Here is a 15,238-nt window from a genome sequence, read left to right on the forward strand (position 1 = left end):
TTCTGGAGTAAGAATGCAACTTATGCATGCATTTTGTCTTTTTGAGATTAAAAAAAAATCAATAAGCCAACTCATTCTTGTACTTCCTTTCCCCACAGTTTTCTTCCCTAGTGTCTTAAATAAATTTATTATACACTGATCAATCATAATTTGTGACATAACACACACTGAATCAAAGAATGGGTCTCAAGAGAGTGGTGATGCAGTTCTGTAAGTCAACACATCATTCACTTCAGGTCGTGAACAGCTGTTTGCTGTGACAGAGACCCTATTCATTCTACAGATTTTGGGAATGATTCAATTCCACTTACTAAGATTCAATATGATTCTCTTCCATGTACTTAAGTTTTTGAGGCCCCTGGAACAGTACTGAGTTTCAAAGATTTGAAAAATACAGCATTAACCCTAAGCCTTAAGAAGGTAATCTTCCAGTAAAGGATTTCTGCTCTTAACACTACACTAGAATGTGGAAGAGGTCTACTCATTCATTCATGATTGAACGCATTTAGTTAGCAGACATTGGATACTCACTAAGGATAAAATCTTGGGCTAGGTGTCTTACCTGGGGAGGAGGGTGAGATAGGGTGCAATGGGAGGGAAACATTGATATATTAAGCATAGTTCTTTCTTATTAGATGCCGGAGTCCAGCTCCAGCCCGGGTTCGGAACTCACGAAGGGTGCATGGAAGAGACGTAGAAAGAATAAAGAAAGAGACGACCACTAGGATTCCTTGATCGTAATGGACAATGCGGGAAAGCTGTCCGCTTTATTTATACAGAAACAGTCAAACTCTGGCTCAGACTTTTACATCATGGTCAAGTGGGTGTTTCTAAGGACAACCCTGCCATCTGCTTTACCCAAAACAATAGAAGTTCCTGCTACAATTCTTATTCTATAACTTAATCTTGCATCACAAAGAAAAGGAGATCCTAAAGATTAAGGAAAGAATGAAACCCTAAATACAGGTCCCTTGATTAGCATAAGGTCAACGGGGACAGCCAAGACAGTACTAGTAATAGAAGGCCCTTTTGTAAGACATTATTATTGACATTAACCTCCAAGCTCACATTGTGTAAAAAGCCAGTCACACAGTAGCAAAAATGCCTGGACGGATTAGAATTCTTCCACAGGGTGGTCCGGTATCCATGCAAAGGAAGATGGAGCTGCATCCAGGTGGCTGTAGATATCCGCCGGGGCCCTGCCTCAGCGGGAAGTTCCCTGTGGCCCTGCCTACAATGCAACAATGTCTTCACACCCTCGTGTCCCCCACATCCACTGCACGGACCCCAACAATTAGACACATAACTAGTCTGTAAAATTCAAGTGGAATTTCCATAAATGAAGGACAGAGAATGGAAATGTCATTTGAAGCAGGGAGCGATCTACATTAGAATTAGTCCTTAAAGAACAAATGGAGCTGAATATTCTAGATGAGTGGCCAGAACATTCCAGTCAATTAAGAAAACCATTTTCAGGAGAACTCTCTAAGTAGTCTAAAATTTAAGCAAATACAAGCTAAATATTTGATAGTGCCTGAAAATAGATGCAAACAAAACAAAACAAAGGAATAGATTGAAGCCACCTCTATTCCTGGAATCTTCAAGGTAAGATTGAGGAATCTGGATTTTAGTCTATAGACAGGTAAGGAACTACTAAAGATTTAGGCAGGAATGAAAGTTGGCAAGACTGTTTTGTAAGGTTAAGCTGGTAGTCCTCTGCATATAAGGGGAGAAAGATCAAAGTCAGGTGAAACAGAAAGTTATTTTTGTAATCCAAATAGGGTTTAATCAGAGCCAGTATAGTGACATAGTGAGTAAGGCCACTGCCTGTGATGCAAATATCCCAGCTTCTCTACTTCTGATCCAGCTTCCTGCTAAAGACCTTGGAAAGGCAGTGGAAGATGACACAAATGTTTAGCCCTTGCTACCCACGTGGGAGATACAGATGAAGCTCCTGGCTTCTGGCATCATTCTGACCCAGTGCTGCCTGCTGTGGCCATTTGGGAAATGAACCAGTAGATGGAAGATCTCTCTGTCTCTCTCCCTGTCTCTAACTCCGACTTTAAAAATAAATTTAGGGCCCGGCGACATGGCCTAGTGGCTAAAGTCCTCGCCTTGAAAGCCCCGGGATCCCATATGGGCACCGGTTCTAATCCCGGCAGCTCCACTTCCCATCCAGCTCCCTGCTTGTGACCTGGGAAAGCAGTCGAGGACGGCCCAATGCATTGGGACACTGCACCCGTGTGGGAGACCCGGAAGAGGTTCCAGGTTCCCAGCTTCGGATCGGCGCACATCGGCCCGTTGTGGCTCACTTGGGGAGTGAATCATCGGACGGAAGATCTTCCTCTCTGTCTCTCCTCCTCTGTGTATATCTGGCTGTAATAAAATGAATAAATCTTTAAAAATAAATAAATAAATAAATTTTAAAAACCTTTAAAAAATGTTTGTGGGGGTATCTAGAGAGAGGAAGTAAAAAGAGGCTTAGATTTTTCTAGTTACGCATTGACTTTAGACACTGACTTCCACCTTCATGCAATTTTTTACCCTGTATCTCAGGCTCTGTGTCTTATTCTATCACCTCCTCCTAGTCTAAATCGCTGTTTTTCTCCAAAACACTACCCCATATGTGTGAGGGCATTTCTACCTTTATAGCTCCTTGGAAACTTATATTCAAAGCACTTTAACAATCCCCTCCAAAGGCCATATTCTCAACTCTCCATATCCTGATCTGTTCCATATCAGAAATCTACAAAGTCAGCATTACTCTTTGTAACAGTATCTTTCTCTTACATATTTCACCTCTTTTTTTCTATCACCTTCCTGCTTCCATTCCCTCATGCCCTCCAGTCCTTGGCCTCAACTTTATTCCAGGCTACCAGCCCTCTTCTGACTTTACTGCCTTTCCTATCAGCCTTAGACCACTAGAATAGCTCTTTCACTGACATCCTCAGCCCTTCAACATCTAGTTAAGTCACAATATACACCCAAAAAAACTCTCTGGTGTGCTCACTCCCTTCAAACATCTATCTCTGTTCTGGAGAGCTGAGTAAAGAAATCCCTCAATAATACACACGCTGGTGCTACCACACACAAGGAGCATCAACCACTGCAGAACCTTGACTGTCACATTCCTCTCCATAGTGATGCCCCATTTTCTACATGGTAGCTATTTTATATCCTTCCTTCCCCAAATTTCTCAAAACTCCTTTGGAAAATAAATGCTGTTCGAGAGATAGACTCTCTCCACTTCCTGTGTCTCATTTATAACCTTTTCTTCAGTTGTTTCTGCCACTGTTGTCCTCCCACACATTTAAGAAGCTGTGCCACTTCTCTTGGCCAAGATTAATATATTCATTTTTCCTCTGATAGTCTGGTTTCTAGAATTCCTCAATAGCTTATCCTCTTTTTATTGTCTTTGTCTCTCTTCCATTACTATCTCTTTCTTCTTCTTTTTTAAATATTTATTTATTTTTATTGGAAAGTCAAATATACAGAGAGGAGGACAGAGAGGAAGATCTTCAATTCATTGATTCACTTCCCAAGTGACTGCAATGACTGGAGCTGAGCTGATCTGAAGCCAGGAGCCTCTTCCAGGTCTCCCACAAGGGTGCAGGATCCCAAGGCTTTGGGCTATCCTTGACTGCTTTCCCAGGCCACAAGCAGGGAACTGGATGGGAAGCGGGGCGACCGGGATTAGAACTGGTATCATATGGGATCCTGGCACATACAAGGTGAGACCTTTATAGCCGCTAGAATATCATGCTGGCCCCTATCTCCTTATTCTTAATTTGTGTCTTAACTATTTTAGGGGCAAAATTTCCCCTTCAGTCTGGCCACCTGTTATTATTTCTATTTATTTCCATCACTTTATAGTTAGTTTCTACAGTTTACACTCTCTGAATCTACTTATTTTCATTCTTTTTTTTTTAAGATTTATTTATTTTTATTACAAAATCAGATATACAGAGAGGAGGAGAGACAGAGAGAGGAAGATCTTCCGTCCGATGATTCACTCCCTAAGTGACTGCAACGGCCAGTGCTATGCCTATCTGAAGCCGGGAACCAGGAACCTCTTCTGGGTCTCCCACATGGGTGCAGGGTCCCAAAGCTTTGGGCCATCCTCAACTGCTTTCCCAGGCCACAAGCAGGGAGCTGGATGGGAAACAGTGCTGCCGGGATTAGAACCAGCGCCCATATGGGATCCTGGCATGTTCAAGGTGAGGACTTTAGCCACTAGGCCATGTCACCGGGCCCTACTTATTCTCATTCTTTTACTTTAGTTTTAACTCCACAAGACTACTCTTCATTATATTACCAAGAACTTCCTAGCTGAAAATTCAGATAAGCCTGATATCCATATTTTATCTGTTCTTTCTGCATCATGACAATATTGATTACTTCCATTTTTTTTTTCCTTGCCCTTTGAGTCACCACTATCTGCCTGGACCTTCTATCTGTTTCTCCTCTGATTAGGGTAAAGATACTCTGTTCTTAATCAAAACCTAGTTTCATTTTTTTTTTTTTTACTTATTCATAAAATTACATTTTACCAGTTTTACATTGTATTTATGCATGTATATTCTGCTCTATAGAATGGGGAGACACATGAAAGCCAATTCTCCTGGTCCTTAGAATCTTGAAATTTTATTTAACGATATATTTATTTTTACTGGAAAGGCAGATTTATGAGAGGAGAGACACAGAGAAAAATCTTCCATCTGCTGGTTCACTCCCTAAGTGACTACAACAGCTGGAGCTGAGCTGATCTGAAGTCAGGAGCTTCTTCTGGGTCTGCCATCTGGGTATAAGGTCCCAAGGTATTGAACCATCCTCCATTGCTTTCCCAGGCTACAAATAGGGATGAGAAGCTGAAAAGTCAGAGCACAAATTGGTACCAATATGGGATCCTCACACTTCTCAAGGGAAGATTAGCCAATTGAGCCATTGTGCTGGATCCAGAATCTTGGATTTTTTTTTTTTATTATTATTTTAATTGCAAGGTCAGATCTACAGAGAGAAGCAGAAATGGAGAGGAAGATCTTCAATCCATTGATTCACTCCCCAAGTGACTGCAACAGCCAGAGTTGTACTGATCCAAAGCCGGGAGCCAGGAGGCTCTTCCAGGTCTCCCATGCGGGTGCAGGGTCCCAAGGCTTTGGGCTGTCCTTGACTGCTTTCCCAGGCCACAAGCAGGGAGCTGGATGGGAAGCGGGGTGGCTGGGATTAGAACCGGTGCCCATATGGGATCCTGGCATGTACAAGATAAGGACTTTACATGCTAGGCTAGTCTGACTGGGAATGCTGGAATTCTTATGCTGACCAAATTCAAGAGGGAAAAAAAGACCAAGATGAGCTCATTTCTCCTTGTCATTTCAGGAAAGGAGTGCTTTTGGATTTCCTGTTAGGACTGCTTTATCACACCATCTGTTTTGGGATGAGCAATGTCATCGGGGAGGGAGCAGCAGCACTCTTTCTTGCTTCCACGACATCCCTCTAATATTTTCCTTCCTGTCATTATGGATTCCCCCAGACCCCTTTAGAATCTACTTCTGGTTTCTTCTCATCTTCTCTCTACTCTACCCTTTGGCCCCTCAAGTTTTTCCACTACAATCACTTTCTAAGACACCTCATTGTAACACATGGTTCTGAATACCATGCCAATTCTAAACAATGATGATTCCAAGTGTGTTTTTTCAGGCCCTACCTGAATGCCTAGTTAGTTCTAAACTCATTTTTCCAACTGCCTATTCAATATCCCTTCTTGGATGTTTTCAAATTTAACCTGTACTCTTACTCCTGAAACTTTTTATTCCAACTTTTCCCATTTGAAATCAAAACCATCAAAGAATATTTTTTACTATACATTATCCTTGATTTCTTTCCTCCATCTCTTCAACTCAGCAAATTCTAATAGCAAAATGTACTTTTACATTATGTTATACTTTAATTAACACATACAAATAGTTACCTTACTATTTTCCCTTCCTCTTTCTTCACATTCTGTGCATTATCACTTCTGCCTATACCACCACAATAGTCTCTAATTTGTCTCATTTTTATTCTCACATTTATTCTTGCTTACCTGCATTTGGTATTTCTCAAATCAGAGGGATATGTTTAAAAGCATTAATCATATAACTGTCATGCTAAAACCTTTCTATGCTGCATTTGGAATAAACCCCAGTCCCTTTTCTTGGCTACAGAACCTTCATGATATGGCTTCTATCCATCTCTGAGACTTCATTCTCTACCCTCCTCCTCAATGATCACAGTGTTACGATTCTATTGACTTTATTTCTTCCTGTCGAGTGAGCATGCCAAGTCTGTGTCTGCCTCAGGGCTGCTGTGCCTGCACTTCTTCTGCCTGGAGTACTCTTTTCCTGGATCTCACAGTGGGCCCCCACTCACCCTTTGAGTCTCATTTTTAGTGACATATTAAGGACTTTTTCATGACCACACTATGAAAATACATCCACCCTAAAATTATGAATTATAGCACCTTTTTTTCCTTAAGACCACTTAGTATACTCTCAGATAAAGTATATCTGTTTTATATTATCTCATTGTCCATATACTTGGCCACATTCCCCAGGAACAGAGCGTCTTTATGGTTAGCTTTGTGCCCTAAAGCCTAAACCAGTGTCTTGAGGGTTCCAAAAATGTCTGTTGAGTGAATGAAGAAAATAGGTTCATCTAAATAGATACTTTTCAAGGGTAAAAATTGTGCTATACACCCAGAGTTCTGACTGTGGGCCCTTCTCACTAATAATTCGTAAAGTAGTTTAAAGCTTTTAAGATACTTTCAAATCCACTACTTCATGAAAACAATCTGACCTAAGGTTGTCATGAATGGAACACACAACAGAAGTGAGGGTGGGGAGCAAACTTAGTTTGCATGTACAGAGTTCCAGTCAGCTCTCGCATTAGTCCTTTCACCTTGCCAGGCCCACACTGGCCAGGTCCAGACTTTGGGTGAGCTGCAGAGGACTCTCAGTCATCAGATACCACCATGTACCCTACTAACATACTCTGGCAGTCCAAGAGTTTCCTCTGGACCAACATTATCCTGGCTGGCTGGCCTTCTAAGAAGCCACAGCCATGGGAAGGTGGAGAAGCCCAAGCCAGTCAGGTGATATCTTACACATTGCAGGAGTAGTCAACCCGTTCCCACATGAGCTCTTAGGGCACTACAGCCATGGGTGGGGAGACAGGGAATGGCCTGCCTTCTTTACAAGATCCTATTTCTGCTTGAGCCCACGAGGTCCTCTCTGTTTCACAAGCTGAATGTGTCTCATGTGAGGCCTCTGCTTCATTCTATGCTGACCACAGATCAATGAGAGACTAAGTCTATAAATGTTCATATAGGACTTTGGGGGGAGGAGGGAACTTTAGGCCATCAGACAAGCCCAGAAGGAACAAGAACAAGATCTAGAGAAGATAATCAATGCCTGACAAATACATATAATTGGTGCTGTGGCAGGCACTTTACTTATGCTAACTTATGTAATTCTTGTCCTAGAATAATTGAGCTGGTAGATATTTTAATCTTCATTTTTCAAGTGAGAACAATTAAGGCTTGGATAAGTGTCTTGGAGGCTATAAAGTGGTAGGAATGGGGTCTTCTGAGCTCAGTGTAAACTGGGAGGCAAGTCCAGCCAGTATACAAAGATACAGTGATAGGAGCATGTGTATGATAGGTTGAAGAGCAGGTGCAACCCTGTGTATTTAGAGAAGGATGGATACGGGTGATGGACTTTCTATGACATAATTACAGGGTGATGGGACATCAGTTTTGCCAAGGTAGCCCCCAGACTGACAGCCCCTGATGTACTGGATGAAAAACAGCAGGCTCATACTGTAATTATGGAGGCATATTGACTTTAAGACAACATGGGCTTAAAATACAGCAGAAATGAATATGCCCATTCTCCCTTCTTCTATTTTTCCTTTCTCATGTGGAATATGGAAAATAGCAAGCATAGATATATTGTTTTGATCAAGGAAACAGTGGAGGATTAAAAAAAAACAAACCAATTTTCCCCATGTCCTCATCTGCCTCTCCTCTCCATTCCTCTACAGACGAAACCTGGCCTTGGTAGTCAGAGATCTGAGGCCAAAATATGATCTCTGGTTCTCTTTGTGTTCCCCAGTGCATCCTTTGGTCAATCTGACCTTGGGTTTCTCAGCTGTAAACAGGGGATCTAGGATGGATGATGTGTATACTCTTCAAGGCAGAAAGTCTGGGAATGATTTAATTTCTCTTTTTTGAAGTCCACAGATAATATATTTCCAGTATTGGAGTAAAAGGATATATTGAAACTCTTTGCTGTGTTTCTTTTAAGTCATTAGTAGGAGCTGGCACGTTGGCTCAACTAGCTAATTCTCTACCTACAAGTGACAGCATCCCAGATGGACACCAGTTCATGTCCTAGCTGCTCCACTTCCCATCCAGCTCCCTGCTTGTGGCCTGGGAAAGTGGCACATGATGCTTTCGGACCCTGAACCTATGTGAGAGACTGTGGCTTTGGATGGGCTCAGCTCTGGCTGTTGTGGCAATTTAGAGAGTGAATCAGCAGATGGAAGGTCTTATTCTTTGTCTCACCAACTCTCTGTATATCTGCTTCTCCAAATTAAAACATATTTAAAAGAAGAAAATAGGTCACTAGTAAGAGGAAAAGACTGAGGAAGCATCCACAATCATAAATTTACAACCTTTCAGGTAAGCTAAGATACAAATAATTCAACTGAGACAATAGCATGCAAGGCTCTCTCTGTACTTCAGAGCATGAAAGTCTATGTTTCTCCCTCAAGCAGACCTGCAGGTAAGTAATTAGAATAGAACTTGGCCCCAGGCTTCACAGTGAATTTATATACAAATTTCATCTATTTGAATCTTTTGAATACTTTTTTCCCTTATTTAACAGTAACACTCTACAGACCTGGTGAAACTTATCCCTCTCTGTGGATGTGACTCATCTGAGTTATATATTAGAAATGTTGGTTGGCTGTGTGTGCACCAGAAACCCAGGTAGTAGGCTTGGAAGTGTAATCCCTGTTTGCTATCCCAAGTTGTATTATGTTCATGAAAGCAATATTGCACCTGAAAACATTAGCATGTATTCAGGAACAGTTACAGAGAAGACAGGTCTTACTGATTGATTAGACTGAGGCAGGCAGGTGACACCAGACTAGAGCCAAGGATGGGGTGGAAGGATGTAAGTGAAGGCAACAGAGAGGGGAAGAATGATGAATTCATTTAAAAGGAAAGAATTCTCCTAAAGATCTTGAGTATTTTGACTGCTTCTTGAAATTCTGTCATAAAACTTTCAACCACCTGCATTGTATTCATGCTAAACATTTGTCAACACCTATCAAGTGTTACGTAGCATGTTAAATACTGAGATGACAAGCATGACAGCCCTCAGACTGCTAGTCAATTACACAATTTTACACTGTTACAATAAAATGTGTCAGTGCAGATACAATTATTGTAGAAATTAGGGCTATTTCATGCTTTTTTTTCTGCAAAATAAATGTTAGCATACAAGGTTCTTCATCTGACTTTCTCTCATTACTTTCCCAGCACAACAACAGACTGGCTACTGGTTGCCAAATTTAACAAGGTCTCTCATAAGTTTTAGACTTGGCCCACACTTTTTGCTGGACCATTTTTGCTGACTTGATATACATGCTCATCCTTTGAAACAAAGTTCTCTGATCCCATTAGAGTGTCACTTGCTCCTTCCAATGTGCCCAAAGCGTTCTGTGCAACCCTCTTCCCAGGCAGTTAACCGCACTGTATTGGGATTGCAGATTCCTTGGTTCCTTTGCAAACATGTTAGACAGGGACTGTGTTTTAATTGCCTTTTTTGTTCTTAATGCCTGTGACACAAAATATATGTTCTTCAATGTTCAAACTCTTACTGCTTATTCTGCAAACCTGGTAACCAACTGGACTCTGTCACAGAAGCATTTCTCAGTGTCCATACCATTATCTCTACTCCTACTGTGCTTTCAAGTTAGACTGGCAAGTGCCATTTTGTCATCTGGGTGTTTCAGTGGATGGACAGAAAGAAAACAGGAAACCAGTATGATACATACTTTTTGTTTTTTATCCATGTTTCTGACTCTCTTCAAAAAGCAGGACATTAGAAACTAATTTCTCTTCTCTGGGAAGATCGCAGAAAATTTGCATCTTTCCTGCCTTTCTGCCTTAGAAAGAAATCTTCTGAACACCCTAGAATGATAGTAGCTGACTAGACCCTCCTCATCCCAGAGGGGTCCTGATTCATGCCCTGGAGGGAGGACTCTGCAGAGAAAGTCCAAGAAGCACATAGGCCTTGCTGGACGTCTCCACTTTGTCTTTAGCATTAAACTATGCCTTTTTTGTCCAATGGCACTTTGGTATTGTAGTCCATACATCAATGATGCGAATCTAATTAGGGTTCCAGAAAAATCCAAAAGGACAGGGTTTGGAGAGCTTCTAAATAGCTGAATACATGGAGGTTGTGAAGGGTAACACCCCAGAGAGGGCTTGGAAGCTCTGCACACCTCCCCAGCTCATTCTCTGCATCTCTTCATCTGTATCCTTTGTAATATCCTTTATGATACAGCAGTAAATACAGATAAAATATACTCTTGATTTCTGTGAAGTGCTCAAGCAAAATAGTAGAAGGTAAGGAGTGGGTTGTAAGAACCCTCATTTCTAGCCAGCCAGCCAGAGGAAGCACAGATGAGACTGCAGCTTGCAACTGGCATCTAAAGTGAAGGGGTAGTGGGGCATGAGGATTGAGATCTTCACCTGTAGAATCTAATATCCAGGGAGATTGTATCAGAACTGAAATTGAACTGCATCAGACACCAGCTGATGTCCATGGTAGAACTAATTGCCTGCTTTGTGTATGGGAGGAAAATCCCTACATCTGGTGTCAGAAGTGATCTGTGTTGTGAGAATATAGGAAATACTAGTTCGAATTTTAGTTTGCTTTCTCTTTTATAGCTTTGCACAGCTGGTTTGCATGAGATGGAGCCACAGAACAATTTGGCACTGCAGAAGGACTAAGGATCTAGGATTGAAGCTTAAACAGGGTTTTGCGTAAAATAAGTGTTCCATGGGTTGGTTTTGGTGAGTCACAGAGAAACCTGAGAAATCCACATCAGAGATTTCTCCATGTTCCCAGCACAAATTCAGAGTATCCCAAGATCCCCAGTACTAAATCCTAACAGCTTTATGAGTCATTAACTCTGGACTATGAGAAAGAAAACAAACTTGGTGCTTAGGCTTTACTCACATGGCTGTGTTGATCAACAATGAGTCAAGCTCTTCAGAGGAATGTCTGGAAGTTGGGGAAATACGTAACGTATGAGGTCAGTCAGCTCACTTCCACTTGGGGTCCCAACATCTTCCTGCAGCACCTCTGGGAAGAGGCCAGTTTTCCATAATCCCTTGCCTTACCTAAGTTTGTTTTACTCTGGAATTTATTTATATTCTATCTGATACCTTTATATATATATATATATCTAAAGACTTATTTATTTATTTAAAAAGATATCTAGGGGCCGGGGCAGTGTGCAACAAGCTATTCCTCTGTCCTGTGGCTCTAACATCCCACATGTGGAGGCCGATTTGTATCCTAGCTGTTCCACTTCCCATCCTTATGGCCTGGGAAAGCAGCAGAGGATGGCCAAAGTCCTTGAGACCCTGTACTCATGTGAGAAACCCAAAAGAAGCTTATGACTTCTGGCTTCAGATTAGCTCAGCTCCTGACAATGTGGCCATTGGAAGAGTGACCCAGATGATGGAAGACCATCTAACTCTGTCTCTTCTCTCTGTGTAAATTTGCCTTTTAAAAAATCTTCAAACGAAAATAGAAATAGAGCTCCACTGAGAGTGAAGACTCAGAAAGAGGTCACCCATCTACTGGCTCTTTGTCCAGATGGGTGTATAGCTGGGTCTGAGCCAGACAAAAGCCAAGAGCTCCCCTCCCAGTCTCCCACATGGATATTAGCAGCCCAAACACTTGAACTATCCTTTATTGCCTGTCCCAGCCAATAGCAGGGAACTGTTTCAGAAGTAGAACAGCCAGGACCCAAACTAGGGCCCATTTGGGATGTTAGCATTGCAGGCAGCAGCTCTATCTGCCATACCACAATGCGAGCCTCATGTCTGATACCATACAAACTTACCTGTTGACATACTTTCGTTTGACTCCCCTTGACAGAGGAGAGAAAGATCAGAAAGAATTATTCTCTGCTATATATCCTTTCCAAGAGGAGTAACTGCTATGTTATAATTTCTATTTCTATTATTAATATGATAAATATCAATATATATAAGTAACCTTTACAAAACCTCTGGGGCTGGCATTGTGGCATAGCACGCTTAGCCTCTGTAATGCAGGCAGCCTGTATGGGATCAGGTTTGAGTTCTCTTCTTCCAGCTCATTCAGACTGCCAACATTCAGAAGTGAACCATGGAAATGAGCTGTCCTCGGGGAATTTCTAATTAAGTAGCCTTTATTGTGAATCAATTATTTGTTGCAACATCCTAAGCATCCTATGGTTATAAACTTCTTGTTTTTATTAATTCTTATTTAAAGGCTGAGCTAAGGTTTTTGTTTTAATTATTATTTTGAGGTTTTCTTAGTATAAGCTTTTTATTGTTATTTTTCTGTGATACTCTTACCACACTAAAAAATATGGCATAATAGGCAAAACCTTCACCTGTGGTGTTAGTATCTCATATGGGTGCTGGTTCATGTTCCAACTGCTCCACTTCTGGTCCACCTCCTTGATTACGGCCTGGGAAAGCAGCGGAAGATGACTTGAGTGCTTGGGCTCCTGAACCCATGTGGGAGATCTGGAAGCTCCTGGCTCCTGGCTTCAGATAGGCTCAGTTCAGACTGTTGCAGCCATTTCTGGAGTGTCCCAGTGCCTGGAAGGTCCCTCTCTTCTGTGTTAACTAAGCCTTTTCAAAGAAAAATAAATAAAATCTTTTTCTAAAAAACTGAGTGAACTAGGTACCTCGTGTGCTTCTGCTCCCTCTCTGAGACACCTGCCTCCTGAAGGATCAGAGGCCACGTGGAGAAGCTGGCCTTCATCAACAAGCCAACCCTCGACAATGTGCCAGTGGCTGTAGCTTTTCCAGTGCTCTAAGTCTGACCTTGAGCTACAGAACTGCCTGGCCACACTGAACACTCCTGAGAAATAATAAATATTGTTGCTTTAACCTCTCATGCTTTGGAAAAGTTTGTTTTGCAGTATTATTTTTGGCAACACATAACTGATAGAGGGTGGGAGGATGGTGGGAAGACATGAATGCAGAGAAGGTTCTGGCAGTCTTCAGTAGCACATAGTCCTGGATGAAGCAGAAATGTGGGGGCAAGAGGAGACTGTGTGAAACTCTCTGAGCCACACTTCCTCTGGAGAATTGTAATAGGAGCTACCTAGCAGGCTTGTGGCAAACATTGGATAAGTTAACAGATAGAAGGGGTTAATCCAATCCTTGGAAATGGTTGCCTCCACTTCCTGATAAACTGTTCTCTTGGGTCAGAAAACACTGGTTTTCTGCTCTCTCCCAGGACTGTGCTCGCCTTGGGGAACAAAGCATGAACATGCAGCCATGCATAAGTGTATTTTAGGTATTTGGTATAGAAGGTCAAAAATAAGAGATGGAGCATCAATTGAATGTGGAGAAGTAGTGGCACAAGAGGAAGATGAGGAATATTAAAAATTGTTATGTCTGGGCCCGGCGCCATGGCCTAGCGGATAAAGTCCTCACCTTGAAAGCCCCGGGATCCCATATGGGCGCCGGTTCTAATCCTGGCAGCTCCACTTCCCATCCAGCTCCCTGCTTGTGGCCTGGGAAAGCAGCTGAGGACAGCCCAATGCATTGGGACACTGCACCCGTGTGGGAGACCCGGAAGAAGTTCCAGGTTCCCAGCTTCGGGTCGGCGCACATCGGCCCGTTGTGGCTCACTTGGGGAGTGAATCATCGGACGGAAGATCTTCCTCTCTGTCTCTCCTCCTCTGTGTATATCTGGCTGTAATAAAATGAATAAATCTTTAAAAAAAATTGTTATGTCCAATTATTGCTTCCTTCTCTACTCTTACAATAAAACTAAATATAATTAATACAGTACAAATAATGCAAGGAGTCTCCAAAATTTAGAAATTTTGTATTCTGAAAAAGTAGGCATTATACATAGATTTCAATTTTTTTTGCACCAAAATAAACATCTTTATATTTCATATCCACCAACTATATTTACATTTATAGTTTTATTTAATTAGCAGGTATTGCTTTCATCAAGGAAAATTCATTTTTAAAATAAAGCTTGACTGAGGTCAGACATTTTAAAATTTATTATTTTTTAAAGATTTTATTTTTGCTGAAAAACCAGATATTCATAGAGGAGGAGAGACAGAGAGGAAGATCTTCTGTTCATTGATTCACTCCCCAAGTGGCCACAACAGCCAGAGCTGAGCTAATCTGAAGCCAGAAGCCTGGAGCCTGTTCCAGGTCTCCCATGTGGGTACAGGGTCCCAAGGCTTTGGGCCATCCTTGACTGCTTTCCCAGGCCATAAGTAGGGAGCTGGATGGGGAGTGGGGCTGCTGGAATTAGAACTAGCACCCATATGAGATCCCTGTGTGTGCAAGGCAAGGACTTTTGCTGCTAGGCCATGGCGCCGGGCCTTAGGTCAAACTGTAAGGACTTCCCTTAAATGACAATTTATGGGATTTTCTTTATCTTATAGTTTTCAGTTGCCATAGAAAATAATAAAGTGAATTATGTGATAAACAAGACTGACTTTGCAGGCAATGTAGAATGAAGGCCCTGGATAGGACGCAGGATAATCAGTTTGGAGGCTCTTGCAGTAATTACACCATTGATAATGAGAGAGTGGTGCAGATGCAGAAAATATATAAAGAGGTATTCAGAAGAAAAACTGCTAGACTTGGTGATAGGTGAGCAAGGGCCAAAGGGATGATACTGAGGTTTCTAGCACAGGGAAGTGTGTGTGGACCTATTCTGTTAAAGGAGCAATGATTGGGAAGTAGAAGTTTCGTTACCTAAAAAATAAATGAAGAAGAGGCAAACAATTTAAAAGAATAAAAGGAAAAAATAGGACTCATCAAACCATAAAGCGACATGGCCTTCATGCTGTGACCCACAGCGAGATCAGAAACGGTGATGTTCTAGGCCGGGATACCTACTCTGAAACCAAAGGACCCTAC

At 41.9% G+C, this 15,238-nt stretch overlaps 1 protein-coding gene across 3 annotated transcripts in view; it reads right to left on the bottom strand.

The window, feature by feature from the left end:
* Nucleotides 1–15,238, bottom strand: part of OLFML1 (olfactomedin like 1) — a 33,455-nt gene that overhangs the window by 3,130 nt on the left and 15,087 nt on the right. The window lies entirely within an intron of this gene.

Source organism: Ochotona princeps, chromosome 4 (genome assembly GCF_030435755.1).
Source record: "Ochotona princeps isolate mOchPri1 chromosome 4, mOchPri1.hap1, whole genome shotgun sequence".
NCBI lineage: Eukaryota > Metazoa > Chordata > Mammalia > Lagomorpha > Ochotonidae > Ochotona > Ochotona princeps.